At 44.1% G+C, this 15,356-nt stretch overlaps 1 protein-coding gene and 1 long non-coding RNA gene across 6 annotated transcripts in view; one reads left to right on the plus strand and one right to left on the minus strand.

The window, feature by feature from the left end:
* Window positions 1–8,383, minus strand: part of GPRIN3 (GPRIN family member 3) — a 69,911-nt gene extending 61,528 nt beyond the window's left edge. Inside the window, exons 1-2 of one of the 5 annotated variants that reach the window (XR_004811283.2) lie at window positions 7,893–8,079; window positions 3,857–7,648 (exon numbers count right to left, since the gene is read on the minus strand). The gene's annotated coding sequence lies outside the window, so the exon portion shown is untranslated. Of the gene's footprint in view, window positions 1–3,856; window positions 7,649–7,892; window positions 8,085–8,171 lie in introns of those variants that run through there. The other 4 variants (XM_025424881.3, XM_025424885.3, XM_035709592.2 and 1 more) reach the window with 4 other exon arrangements.
* A 541-nt stretch (window positions 8,384–8,924) lies between these two features.
* Window positions 8,925–14,017, plus strand: LOC112645407 (uncharacterized). The gene is made up of 4 exons (XR_007407801.1): window positions 8,925–9,157; window positions 10,826–11,358; window positions 12,202–12,300; window positions 13,012–14,017. It is a non-coding gene; the product is annotated as an uncharacterized LOC112645407 (long non-coding RNA).
* Window positions 14,018–15,356: the final 1,339 nt, after the last annotated feature.

Here is a 15,356-nt window from a genome sequence, read left to right on the forward strand (position 1 = left end):
CGACGTGGGGGTGGTATGCACCGAAGTGTGCCCGAGGTAGGAAAGGAGCAGCAGTAGTTGAGGAAGAAGGAGATTTCAGAGAGCTAGTAGTGAAGAGCTTTCTCTCCTTTTGAGATCTGCCCGAGTGTTTCCTCTTAGTATCTCCAAAGGGCATCTGTCTTTATTTCCAAAATGAACAGATCAACTCCGCCCGTCAGCTCACTGCTGGCCACAGGAATGGACCAGTCCCCCAGGAGCCAGTGGCCAGACTGGGCCGGGATCTGAGCGATGGGTGGACAGCACGGCCACTGCCATGGTCAGATGAGCATTTCTCGGCTGTACAGGCAGAGCCACAATCTGGGATAGGAGTTCACACTCCTGACAGTTTGTTCTCAACACAGTGCACCATGACTCGAAAGACTGAGATAGGCGTTGGGCTTCCGGGAGGCTATGTGAATTTGGTACATATCTAAAGACTTGTACATAACATAAAGATATGGGGCGGGGGATCCCTGGGTGGCTCAGCGGTTTAGCGCCTGCCTTCGGCCCAGGGCGTCATCCTGGGGTCCTGGGATCAAGTCCCACATCAGGCTCCCTGCATGGAGCCTGCTTCTCCCTCTGCCTGTGTCTCTGCCTCTCTCTCTCTCTCTCTCTCTGTCTTTCATGAATAAATAAATAAAATCTTTAAAAAAATAAAAAATAAAAAAAATAAAGATATGGGGCATTTGGAAATACCTAAAGCCATCTGATGTAAAACTGTAGTTATTGGTTAAGTTAAAGAGTAAATACATTGCTGTTTAGATGGTTGATTTTGTCTGCTTGTTGCCAAATGTGGAATAGTGAAAAACAAGCAAGCAAGCAAACAATTCACTATTCTCTTACTAAGAGACAAAGTCAACTCAGTTTGTACTCAATAACTTTTCACAGAATCTACGTATTTTCATGATGGAAACTTTTTAGACTCTCATTAGGGTTTACTGGGAGTTCGCTACCTTCACAGGATGATCTCTCTACTTTGTGGAGTCATGTCAAGTTCATGAGGACTCGATGATACTTAGAAAACACCTAGTCCAAACTTCCCAGACTCGATTCCTATTAAATACAGTTGTTGAGTACAAGCGACGTACATGAAGCCTCAGTGTCAGAGAGACAGTAGGGCGTAGTGGGGGCTAGCGTGAAATAAAGAGATAGCACATACTGTTATTTAGCTCCTACCCAGAGAATAACCATCAGTGTTTCATTTTGAATAATAGATCTCTTGATTTTTAAATACTGGCTTACTTAAAAAAGAAATACCTGCAAGCCAAATAAAACATGATCTTCCTGCTGGACCCAGAAACTGCCAGTTTTTAATTTTTAATCTGGTGCATACATCTTCGAACCTGAGGTCGGGACAGGTCAAGTGAAGAGCACCAGGTCTCTCAGATGCTTGCCGCCAAGGATTCTTCTGCTCTGAGAATCTATATGTATAGACGTGAAATCATCCCCACATGAAAGGAGATTGCATAGGCATTTCCATTCACTTAATGAGAGCTCAGCCCCTGACCCTGACATAGACAGATTTCTGTTCTCGGACAGCTTTCAGAACATGTTCAACATGAAAACAAGACCAAATCTCCACACCCATTTGTCATAAGCAATTTTTACTCATTCGAGGATGCAAGGGGAAATGTACATCCATTTATTAACCTTCGAGCTGATTAAAATTCTTATTAGCATTAAAATTCTAGTTGCTTCATTTTTACCTGAATTTTTTAAGGAGAAATAATTTGTAGGATTCAAAGAAAGCCATGCTTAGGAAACAAAGTAACTAAGTATAAATTAAAAATTCATGCTATGTAGAAGAAAATAGTTAGGGACAGGGCATAAGAATCATGGAGGGTTTTCTGAAATAACTGATCTTTAAATCATTGTTTTGAGGGGCTTGAGAAGCTAATTTAGGATGAAGGACGGAGCCTTCCAAAATGATGTAATGGCAAAGGCAATGCCAAAGTCCAATGAAGTGGAATCCACGATGAATCAAATATCTTTTGCATTTTTGAACAACAGATTTTAAAAAGTGTATCAGGAGAAAGCAAATTCATATCAGAGTAAAAAAGAAGAAAAACAATTAAAAATTTCTAGCTTGTATTCAGCGGCCCTGTCCTACACAGCCATAATTCAGAATAAAAATCTGGAGCTGATGCAAAATTCTGAATCCTGATGATATCTGCCATATTGTACTTATTAAGGCAGATGCATAGGCACAGACTATCACATTTTAGATAAACTGTCAACAGGAATTGAAGCAAAAAAGATGCTCTGATGACTGAGAATATAGGGAACACAAATGCTTAACTCCCTCAAGCGTTTAATTTACCCAAAGTTGTACATTATAGAGAAAGAGAAGAGTCTCCCATAGACATAATATGGTTGTTTTAATTTTAGGTTATTTAGGAATCAAGATCCTAAAAAAACCACCAAGAGTCTATTCCCATAAAACATCTTGATTATCCCCCCTAAACCAGATCTCCTACTTTGCTGGACCATTTGCAATTCAGGCTTAAAAAAGGATCCTCTGCAACTCCTTTTCTCCAGAAAATTAGTAGATGCAAATATGATTTTTTTTAAGGAGCTCTGGAGCTCTCTGTCCAGCTGTTACTGAATTAGCCAGAGCTCCAAGGTCCCTGGAGGTGCCTGTGACTTTGGGACTTTTTACTCTCTAGCCTTGAGTTTTTTCAGGGTTTGCTTGGTTCTTCGGCAAGTATCACAAGCTGTGACTATTGACTAAAGCAATCTTCCCAGGGCTGGCTTGGGTATCCATTGGGTTTAAGACACAAGAATTAACATTTTTAAATTGAATCTGGTGTGTAAGGCCAAGAAAGCGCCGTGCCTCAGATCACACAGCTGGTGCCCACAATTTTTCTGCCACATCAGTCCCCTGGGACAGAGATCACTGCACTGTCACTTAGAAAGGCTCACTGCATTGACACTCAATTTGGGAGGAAGGGCTGCAGGAATAATTAAATTCCCTTCCCCCCACCACTCTGGAGCCATTCAAATCCTCTCTTCAGACCCTATTCCTTCTCCCCCTAGCAGAGAATCAGTAAAGAATTAGAAAGCAGAGATCTAGATTTTAGCCCCAGCTCCAACAATGATTAGGACAAGCTACTCACTCGTTTGGGACTCACCTGGAATCTTTTTATTTCCTGGTATGTATTAAATGCAGGACCAAGCAGTGGTGTTCAAACCTGACTACTGAAATCACTTTAGGACCATCACAAAATAATAGGTTTCTAAGCCCTGCCTCCAGATGCAGATTCAGATTCAATGGGTCATATTTAACCTTCCAGTTAAGGGTAAGTTATTACTGCCTAGTAATAATAATTCAGCCCCCCAATTATGCTGCTAGCTTTAAAATATAACCGACAAGCTAATTACAGACATGAAAAATTAGAAATCTGTTATTGTGTTGCCAACTCCAATAAGCCCAGATAAAAAGCTGTGAACATTTTTCTTACTGGCATTCAAGACAGTAAGTAATCTAAATTGTAAGTGCATTTACATCCACCCCCCTATGAAATTCAATAATGTCTTTTCAATTCAAATGCAGCCTCTAAATGTTTTTACTATTCCAGACTTGAGTCTCAGGCAAAAAAAAAAAAACAAAAAAAAACACAGGTACAGAGGTGATCACTAATCTGAACATTCTGATGTGGCAAGAAGGAGATGAAAAGAATCAAAGACATCTTTCTAAAAAAAGTGGATCTCCATATTTGACCGAACTCCAAATCATCTCAAGGCACCTGAGTATTTCAACTGATGCTGTTCTTCTGGTTAAAGGTATAATTTTATTCAAATAAAACAGAACAGATCACTGTTTCATTCCGTGGGAAAGAGCAAGAGCTGAAAGAAGCTCACCAAACATTTTAAAAAATACGAGTGAAGGCTTTCTCATCGGATTTTATCTCCTCAAGATAGCCATCAGGATGCAGCAAAACACACAGAGGTTAATGTCTCAAAATGAATACAAACCTATTTAAATATTTAACCAAAATGATGAACAAGTCATAGAGCAACTGAAGAATAAAATCTGGCAGGTTCTGGCCTTCCTTTTGGGGTTGTGAGCACCAAGTGGTCTGTTTCATCTTCATGAAGCTGTGGGTTTCCAGAAAGCATGGGACTTTCTACCCAAGAGGCACACAGGAAAGAGACTTAGAGAAGAGAAAGGTTTGCTGGACTTGTGACAGTCACTTGATCACCCCTGTCCCTCTGTGCCAGTGATTGTCCTTGTGTTCTGAGAAATCAAATGCTCATACTACAATGTGGTGTATCATGTGATTTCAATTGTTTATTAAATTCGATCGAAACAAGGCCTAGCCAGTAAATTGTTGCAAAAGAGACTTTCGTAAAGGCAGGAAATGACAGATTTATGATGTTATGGCTATTTTGTCTAGAGTTTAAGAAACCAGTAGTATTAGGAAAAGAAATCTTAGGTATAAAATAAATAGCAACTTGCGAGTGGGATTTTAGTCTAAACAGAAATTCTGCTACAATTCTCTCCCCCGACTCAATGTTCATTCTTTTCTTTCCTAAATGATTCTTTAAAAAAATCTCACATTACCCACCTCATTCTTTGCTTCCTCCCTCTATAACATTGTCCCTTCCTCACTGCCCATCCAGATCCATTCATCTTTCTTAGACTAGCTCACCTTCCACCTCCTCCTTGAAGCCTTTCCAGATTAATGCAGTCTGCAAGGTCTCCTCACATGACTATACTGCTGTGAATCAATGGCAAGTCATGATGTCTTGCCGTTCTCAGGGCAGCTTGGCTATTCAGAATACTGTGTAAATGCTTAGGTATCAGATCTCCCCAACTGCCTCTTGGGATCTTGCAAACTGGAAGCATCTCTTCTTTGTCACTTAAAACAGTAGCTTCTGGACTTTTTGGAACATGATGCATAGTAAGATATACATTCTACATCATAGTCCTATGTGTATATATACCTACGAATATATATTTGATTAAAAAGTTCCATGAACTATACTTACTTATCCTTTTATTCTGTTTTACTCTATTTTATTTTTTAAAAAAATAAAAATAAAAATGCCATCGGACCCAGTAAACTGACTTCACAATGGGTTGTGACCATTCTAGAGGGGCATTTACTGATTACTATGGGACTACTGTATATATTTCCCTCACTTAAAACATAATGTAAAAATTGTATGAGACCTTTTGGTTCTCTTTAGCACGTGTTTCTGAGTTACTTTTTTTTTTTTTTCTCATTCTGTTTTTCAGACCATCATACTTGCGCCTCTTGGAGTCATCTGGGACAGTTAAATCCTTGCATAGACAGTCTTTTCTGTCTTTTTGCCCTGAGCACTGTTATCATACATATAAGATTCTCTGCATTTCTATAAAACTCCATTTTCTCATTCCCTTTTATTTTCACCATACGCAAAGTAGGTAGTAGACATTTCGTGGATGAAGAAATTGAGGCACAGAGAATTGTGACTTTCTCAAGGGCATGTCTCCCTTTTAATCAGGTTATTACAGGTTCATAAGTAGAGTTTCTAGACATTTGAAGATTATAAAGTTGGGTGACACGAACAACATAGTGCCTCCATATAAATGACATCCCTAATTTACCCAGGGAACCAGTTTCCGGACCAGAGGAGTTAGCGGCTCTATGGGATTTCAGTTTGAGGCTCGATTTGCTTCCTTTCAACCTCCTCTTTCCATCTTTGTCTACTCACAGTGTTTCACCCACCTAGAGCTACTTGTTATTCCTGGGCCTCTTCATTCTTTGGTCCTTGTACCAGGACGGCTCCTCTCTCTTCTCTTTACCAGACCAGTTCCTCTGGTCCTCCAGGTCTCTGGGCACCTCCTTGTCCTCTCTACCTCCACAACCTGGATTCCCAGCTCCCTGTGCAGGCCCTGTCAGAGCACTTAACCAGCTGGTACTTCCTGCCTCCCAAGTTTGGCCGGCAGAGGCTGTGTCTCACTCACTCTTCTATTCCACAGTCTAGGGCCATGGTGAGTTCTGGGTAGACAAATGTTGAATGCATGAATGAATCAATGAATGAGTACATCGAGGGCAGAAACTGTTACCACTGAAGAAACTCAGGTGTGAGCTAGGGCTGGAATTGTGTGTCTTGAATCTCTGAGGCCAGTCTTTTAGGATTTTGGATTCCGTGACTGTTATCTTAATGCTTCCCCATAAGCTGTAGAGTTTCTGACTGGAAATTCTTCTAGTGAAGGAGAGCTGTACCTAATATATTCCTTTACATATATTTGAGGCACAATCAAGAAAATTTCGCAGGGTCAAATAATTAAGGCGAGTGTACTGAGGCGATTAAAAAAATTTCACTCAAATTTCAAAACACCTTGTTGGACCCCACCCCGACCTCCAACTGAGACTGATCTGATTCAGGTCATGCTTCAGGACTCGACCTCCCATACCAAGCTCAGCGCTTTTGATTTTGTCCTCATCATTTCCATAAAAGTCCAGTTAGTGACGAGGTGAAGCATCACTACCACACAACATACTCTGCACGGATCTCCATGAGTTCCTCTGCTCTGTTTCCAAAATAAATCCCAGTGATATAACATCTAGACTCGCAGGGGCTATTACTACTTTTTTTTTCTGTTTATGAATCAACAACCGATTTCCTCCCCTGCCCCTCACCAACACATAAAAACTTGGAAAGTGCCCTTTGTGATTCCATTTAAAAAACATTCTCTAATACAAACTTCTGTCATTCACAGATAGCGAGACAGAGCAGATTTTCTTCTTTATGCTGTGACTCATGTGTCTTTATACCCAGACTTAGGGCAGGCCAATGGTGAACACAATGGAAAAAAAAGAATAGTTTATAACTAGAAAATAAGCACATTCGAGAGAAGTACACTCAAAGCATTATCGAAGTAAAATATGCAGCAGTGCCAACAAGAGCAAACAAAAGCCCACGCAAGAGATGTGTAAATATTTCATGAAGCTAAGCCTTAATCAACTCTCTCTCCAAATCTTGCTGGTGTTGTAAACACTTCAGTTTCTTTCAGTCCCATCATGACCCAGATTCCTCGCAAAAATAAAATGAAAACATGGTTCTTTAACAAACGGGTCGTGAAAAATATTCAGGTGGGTCATACCCAGGTATTGCTTTAACAGGAAGGAGATACCTTAATGAAAGGCAGTTGCTCCTTGGTGACTCTGAGCTTCCCTTGCCTCCTTGCCTTTTCCCCCAGGGCCTCTGCTGCTTTCTGGGCATTCACATCATCTTAACCTTGAACTGCCTACCCCCTAAGCAGAGATCTCTCCCAGTGCTTTTTCTGGAGGCCCTTTAAATCCGACAGTGGTTTGCCGCCTTCCCACCCCCCAAAATCCACTTCCCAGTGTCCAAGTACCTCCCTTCCCCTGCACCGCCCCCCCTTTCATTGTCCATTGTTGCGTCTGAAATTTTGCGTATACCCTTTAGATCTGCCTGGATAGGATGAAAATCTGTTGTGTGTATTGGCCGGCACTGTTCTTCAGATGTTTTCTAAAATCCATCTCCCAAGGACCATTTATAGCCCTTAGTCTCTACCTTGATTTAATGTGGTTCCAAAGTTCACCTCTAGATACTGAACAGGTCTCTACAATGCTTTCCCTTTATCAACCTCTGCCGGCCCTCCTTCTCTCTCCACCTATTTCAAGAAAAAAAAAAAATATATATATATATATATGTACATGTGTGCGTGTATTAATGCATATACACACACAACCATAGTGTTTCGACTCTAAAGAGAATAAGCACGGGAAAACGAGGAAAATGCAAGTACAGTATTGCCACACGCGCGCACACACACCTATCTGGATTGCACAGTGTGCAGACCCGACTGATTCCCCCCCACCCGAGAGCGGGGACAGCAGGCATCTTCTTCCCTTTACCTTCGAAGCCAGAGTCTAAGGGAGCAATGACCTTGCAGAGAAATTCATCACCTGCGAGAAAGACTGGCCCCTCCTGGGGCGCAGGATGGGATGGGGACGAGAGCAACAGGCAAGGAAGGGGTCACCGGGCACAAGGTGGGGCCCAATCCCTCGGCGGCGGTCCCGGGCACCCCGCAGAGCTGCGGCGGCGCGGGCGGGACGCGGGGCGGGACGCGGGGCAGGGGCGCGGGGGGCGGGGCGCGGGGGGCGGTCCCCCCTCCGCGGCCGCCGCTCGCCTACCTGCTCTGCCCGGCTCTGCCCGGCTCCTCTCCCCGGCGCCGCGGGGCCCCTGCCTGCGCTGCGGCGGGGTTTCCCCGTCGCATGTCCCAAGCACGGCTCTCGGCGCCTCGCGGGTGGCCCCGGCGGGCTCCGGGGCGGCGGTCCCGTTGAGACCCGCGCCGGGAGCGAGCCGGGCGCTCGCAGGAGCTGGAATTACTATGCAAAGAGCGCAGGCGGCGCGCAGGAGGCGGGCGGGACCGCGGGGCCGCCCCCGCCGCCGGGCGCCGAGCCAGCGGGGGGCGCCAGTGCACGCGCCCGGCCGCGCCTCCTTCAGGCCCGGGGCGCCCACCCGGCCGCGCGGCGGAGGGGGCTGCGGCTTCGCGGGCGGCGGCGGCGGCGGCGAAGGCGAAGGCGAAGGCGAAGGCGGCGGGACGCCGAGCTCCGCCCCCGCCGCGCCCCGGCGCAGCCGGCCAGGTCCCGGGGGAAGGGTTCGCCGCGGGGCTGGCTGCGCCCCCGGGCCCGGGCGGGAGGGAGGCGTAGGGCTCCGCTGCGAGGCGACCGGAAAGTTAGGAAGGAGCCGGAGGTGGAGGCCGGGGGCGGGGGGCCGAGGGCGGCTCGGCAGGAATTCTGGCCCCTGCTCCTTGCCGCAGGGCACCGGCCTCCATGTCTGTGTCTAGACTCCGGCTGGCGGGTTCTGATGAAGCCACGCGCGGTGAAGATCGGAAAGCAGGGACCCCCCCCAGGGAACCCCCCCCGCCACCGCCGCCGCCGCCACCGCCACCGCCGCCGACGTTTCGTGTGTGTTGCAAAACGTACAGTATCCTGCGTATTTGGAGCTGGCGTTGCGGACAGTCTTCTGGTCTTTCCCCACTCCCCCGCCCCCATCCGTGGGCGTGGATGGCTTTGAAAGGGTCCCTGCTGAGTGGCTCCAGCAATGCTAAGTGATATGCAGTACGGTCAGCGGCTGCGGATGGTGCAAACGGCACCATGCAAAGAACCATTATTGAGTGAGTATTGTTGGCAGGCACTGTGCAAAAAAAATGCTTTCTGTGTGCCTTCTCTAATTCCCACAACTCGGTGAGGTGGGTATTATTCTCCACTGTACTGGCAAGAAAACAGGTTTCCATGATTCAGACACGTTGCTTGAGGTCACACCGGAGTGAGCTGCACCAGCGGGAGGCAGACCACTCCAGAATATGTCCTCTCGACCAGTGCACAAGGACTCACCCAAGGATCTTGTTGAAATGATTGGTTCTGATTCAGTAGGTCTGGTGTGGGCCTGGGGATCTGCATTCCTAAAGGGCTCATGGTTTTTGTCCATGCTGCTGGCCAAAGGACCAGACTTTCTAAACTAGTAGGCCAGGGTTTTGAAGTAAATTATTTCATGCCAGCTCTAGTTGATTGAGGCAACTTTCTGAAGTTGGGTTAAGAAGGACCCTAAGGCTGTGTCTTAGCTCTGGGTCAAAATGCAGTAATCAATTCATCATGTTCAATTTGGCTGATGGAGAGAAGGTTATCACACATGTGCTGGGTGGCCCTCCCTGTGGTCAGCCCCTTTCAAAACAACAAGGGCAGTTACCTTTTTATGGTGGTTATATTTTTTTTGTTTTGTTGGGTTTTTTTTTTTTTTTTTTCATTTAAGGCATTGGTGCACCAACGTCAGATGTCTTTCTTCTAGTTCTCACCTTCATTAAGAAAAGCTCGGGCAAAGTTTTACGCCCAAAGTTTGTGTAGAATGAAACACTTTACAAAGCGCTCACATAAATGATTTTCTCTGTCTTCATAACAACACTGTAAGGCAGCAATAATTTCATGTTACAGGAAAGAAGAACTGAGGTGGAGTGATTTTTCTTGAGACTAACAATTAATACGCAGGCAGTAGGGGCTAGACTGTGACAGGTTTCTATTTTGGGGGTTGTTTTTACTAAACTACTGTATTAGTTCCTGCTGCCACTGTAACAAATTACTACAAATGTAGTGGCTTAATACAACACGAATGTATTATCTTACAGTTCTGGAGGTCTAAAGCCTGAAAATGGGTCTTATAGGGCTAAAATCAAAGGATCAGCAGGGCTATGCATTCATTTTGGAGGCTCTGAGGGGATAATCTTTTCCTTCCTTATTGTTCCTACCTAGCTTCTAGTGACAGGCTCCATTCCTTGGCTTGTGACTACATCACTCAGAGCAGATTTCTATTGTCTTATCTCCTTTTATTCTGATATTCCTGCACCCCTTTAAAGATTTTACTTATTCATGAGAGAAGCAGAAAGAGAGGCAGAGACATAGGTAGATAGAGAAGCAGGCTCCCTGTGGGGAGCCCAATGGGGGAATCGGTCCAGGGACCCCGGTTACACCCAGAGTCCAAGGCAGACGCTCAGCCACTGAGCCACCCAGGTGTCCCCCCTGCAGCCCTTTAATAAACATCATTGTGATTACTTTGGGTCAACCCAGATAATTCAGAATAATCTCTCCCATCTCAAGATCCTTAATTTACACATCTACAAAGACCCTTTTGTCATGTCTGGTAACATATTCATAGGTCCCAGGGATTAGGATGTAGAGATATTTTTGGAGGATCATTATTATGCCTCCCTAAACCTCACTTAGTACCTATCCTATAGTACTTATACTATACCTTACTCATCCCTCTCTTCTGCTTGATTTCTGACTGCTAGGACGTTCTTTCAATGGAAAAATTCACTTGAAAGTCATGCAAGAGACTATAACAAATGTGCAGCGGCAAGAAATACCCCAAGAACATCAAAAGGCCATGAAGATCTGTAAGAATATGGTCGTGAAAGGGACATAAGGGATTAGAGGCTGCCTATTGGTCTGAATGACACTAAGATAAACCTTAGGGGAAGTCCTAACCACCATTAAAGGCCGCCTTTAGCTATCAGAATGTTTCAAAATTCTGCTTCTCAAAGAGTACACTGTTCCAGGATAAATAATGCAAGTCAAAACTCATGCAAAAAGAATATAACATCAAATTCCAAACCGAGTGATGGTTTTCAAAGTGATGAGAAACATTCAACCAGCATGTCAAACGAAATCAATAAAAATTATTGAACACCTTTTATGCTCAGGGCATTTATAGAAACATTCTGCTGTAGAGAAGTTTATCATTTCATTGGCACACAGAATTTATGAAAAATGGAATAATAAAGGATTTCAACAGAAGAAATGATTGGAGAAGCAACAGGAGATGGTACGTGATTCATCATTAAGTGAATTAGATAAATTGGGGAGTTAGGTTTATACAGGAGAGTGGATATAAAACTGGAAAGGTAGGTTGGAAGGTTACGATGCTCACGATCTTAAATGTCAAACTAAGGAGTTCAGACTTCCCTGCAATAAGAACAACCATAATAACATCTTATGCTTTATATCGCCCTGATTATTTACCAAGCACTTCTTACATATTTTCAGTCATTTGACTTCCACCCCTAAGCCCCCAGAAAAGCAGGCCTGAGCATGCGTGTGCCTCCCTCCCCCTACACAGATGCACGCGTGCAAACACACACAGAGAAGGAAATGAAAGCCTCTCATCAAAGAGGTGTGTTCTAGACCGTTCTATGTAAAAATTCAGCTCCCACCCCGCTTATCTGCCTTTCTTTTTTCCTTCTCACCCTGCCAGCTTTATGTTTTTCCACGGGGCTTGCTACTGCATCTTGATAGAGTTTATTGATATCTATTACCTATGAGGGCAGGGACTTTGTCTCTAGTTTGTTTCTATATCCTTATCACCTAAAATAGTTTCCAACACTTGGTAAGTGCTCAGGAGATATCTGTTGAATGGATCATCATCTCCAGTTTACAAACCAGGAATCCAAATCATCATGAAGTCACCTTCATGATGTCTGACAGCTAAAAGTACCTTTCCCAAGACGGAGTCCCGATGTCTAGCCCCTGCTTGTCTGATAGTATATTTTCTATCTGAGTGAAAGCTGTTAGTAGTGCTTAACCAGGGGCCGCAATGTATTTGAAAAAGATAAGAATTTGAGACTGGAATCTTCTCTAAATGTCACATCTTTCCTAAAAACTTCTTCAGCTTAGCTGGATTGGCAAGAAGCATTGGCAGGAGGAGTTACCAACAGTAGATCCTGGAGGGCTGCCATCACTCCTACGCTAGTTGGCACTGAGGAATACTGTAAGTTGCTTTGTAATTGTTCCCTGGTAATGCACGTGGGCATGTCTTGACACTCGGGGTTATAGGCTTTTTGGTCTCAGGGACCATAACTACTATGTCCTTTATATCCCCACATTCAGCCCAGTACTGGCCTCTAAACAGACTTATCACTGCGTGGCTACAAGAAGGCTGCTGCCATCACTACAAAAATTCTATCATTACAAACTACATTCAAAGCAATATAGGGGATCCGAATGTGCCACCGCAAAATATGCCGCTTTGGCAATAAGCATTATTTTGAGCTGGAGGCAAATGGGAACCAACAGATGCAGAACAAAGCCTTCTTGGAGCTTTCCTTATCTGACAAAAAAACAAACTTTTGAGAAATGAGGATGGCCATAAACCCCCTTTCCTGGGGAAGTTTTATGGCCATGAAGAAGACAGAGCCCATCCCAAGATGGGTCTGTAAACAGATCTTACTAAAATAGCCCTTGTCTTTCATTCATTAGGTTCCCCTCATATATTTACCTTCCCACAGTTTGCTGTCCCTAAAAGCCTGTACCCCTTTTTCCTTTGTCTTGTCACCTTTCTACAAACATTCTTTGTTAAGATCAGCCCACTGGTTTGAGTTATGCACCACTGAGTTTCCACTGCATCTAGGCAGGGTGCATGTGTAAATCAACTCTGTTTCCTTTTCCCTCCTTAATTTATCTTTGTCTGTCTAATTTGTAGGGCCTCAGCTGGAGAAGCTAGGAGGATAGAGGGAAAAGATTTCTGTGCTCCTCTCCAACAGGAAGAAAAGAATTCCTGTGGAAAAAGAAACCTCTAATTTTTTTTCATGCAAGAAAAATTATTTTCCAGAACCCACTCTCCTAGTCCCAAGTATTTGGTCAGAATTCAGTCACCACCACATCACCCAGGGAGCCTCTGAAAATGAGCACCTAGCAAGGAGGAATGGGCTTGCCTAGATTTTTTTTTTTAGGCTAGACATCCTGGTGCCCCAATCAAAACTGAGGTTCTGTCAGTAAGGGAGAAGGAAGGTCAGCTTCTTCTGGGATCTTAGCTGCATCTTTCACAGAGAATCAGTATAGAAACACCGAAGATTCACATTTGGCCCGTTTTGATGTTACCTGAGTGCATTTGGTTTTCTGGAAGACCATAGCAAGCCATATAGGTCAGGTTCCTACTTATTTTCCTCCTCCCCTCCCTCTTTCCTCTCTTCCTGCATCCCTCCCTCCCTTCCTGCCCAACCACCTCTTCCTGTCCCTTCTCTTCTGATACAAAATAGCCTTCTGCAGCGTCATTTTTTGTATACTTACTTTTCCATTGTATAATCAATTTCCTATTTAATGTTTAGATTATCTCTGTCTGGAATATTCTTAAACTAGTCTTATTCAATTGATCAGATAAGAGAAACTCAAATCACTGGCATCATCTCTTGCTGCTCCCTAACTCACATTTTCTATTCCTGTGATAGTTTTTAGAACATGTTAGTATATTGTTCTACAACACGAGGACTTTGCTTTTATTTGTACCCGCCCCCCCCTGAAATGCCCTTTCTTCATAGCCACTTACCAAATTCCTAGTTGCCTTTCAAAATTCGATTTAGCTTTCACCTCCTCCAGGAACACTTGCCAAAACCACCCATTCTCATATTTAATTACTTCCTCCTCTGGGATATGCCTGAATCAAGTATCAATCTTTGTTGTAGTTATTAAAATACTGTACTTAATTTGTATTTTTGTCTGTCTCCTTAATGAACTCAGTGTTCCATGAGGACCAAGCCCTTGAATTATACTATTTTCTTTTTTTTTTTAATGTTTGTTTATTTATTTTTAGCAATCTCTGCCCTCAGTGTGGAGCTCAAACTCACTACCCTGAGATCGAGGTAGTATTACACTTTCCTCTGACTGAGCCAGCCAGGCGCCCCTGCGTTATGCCATTTTCTATTATCAAACTTAGCCTATTGATTGTTCACATTTGTGGAATTCAAGACAAACCATTTTTTATTTTTATTTTTTTAAAGACTTTATTTATTTACTCATGAGAGAGAGAAGGAGAGAGAGAGAGAGGCAGAGACACACACAGGCAGAGGGAGAGGCAGGTTCCATGCAGGGAGCCGGATGCAGGACCCGATCCTGCGACCCCAGGATCACGTCCTGGGCCGAAGGCAGGTACTCAACCGCTGAGCCACCCAGGCATCCCAGGCAAACAATTTTTTAAAGAACTGATTCTGCTCCAGCTGTTGTGCTAGGCATTTTTAAATCAATTACTCTAATTACAGTGAGAGAAGACAGTAATCATTTCATAACAAAAGGTTTCTAGCTAAACTCTAAGACAAAGGAGTCCTACATGGCTTTAGGTTCTGAAAACTGGGGTTGTGTCTACACTGTTGTCATGAGTATGCAATGTGGAAGCATTTGGTTTTTACCTTTGGGCATTTTAGCCATTTATACTTGCAGATAACCATCACTTTCTACTTAAAAACTTCATGTCATACATGTGAACCTATATTTCATACAGGACCATTTTTCAAATGATGATTTTTGCTAGGTACTTTTAGGCTACAAGGAGCAGAAATCATGCTCAGTTCCCCTAAGCTGCTGAACACTTGTTTAAAGGGAAATAAGGGTGTCCTGGGAACTGTCTAGGGAAGACACCTGCTGCTTCCATCCTCTCAGCTTCCATTCTCCCCTTGCCAACCACTGCATCTCAGTTTTCCATTGAAGGACCCACATACCTCAGTCCATGTGATTAGGTGGAGCTGACCCTGACTCAGGGGGAAAAATATAATGTAGGATAGAGCAAGAGGAGAACCACCTGTCCCTGGCCTCAGTGATTGGTTCATGGATGGGTGCAAGACCCAAACCGTGGCTGGAACTCTTGGGGAAGATGGGGTCCCCTGGCTAGTAAAGTGTAAAACTGGAGCTGCTAATAGGGACCATTTGCAGACAGGCTGTGTAAAGGAAGCAGGAAGACGAAGGAAAGAAAAGCAGGGCTGGGAGATGGAGTGAAAGTGAAACAGTTCTTTTTCTGGTGATACGATTTTAAACCATTACATTCAGTCATCCTTGAAT

The sequence above is a fragment of the Canis lupus genome, chromosome 32, assembly GCF_003254725.2.
Source record: "Canis lupus dingo isolate Sandy chromosome 32, ASM325472v2, whole genome shotgun sequence".
NCBI lineage: Eukaryota > Metazoa > Chordata > Mammalia > Carnivora > Canidae > Canis > Canis lupus.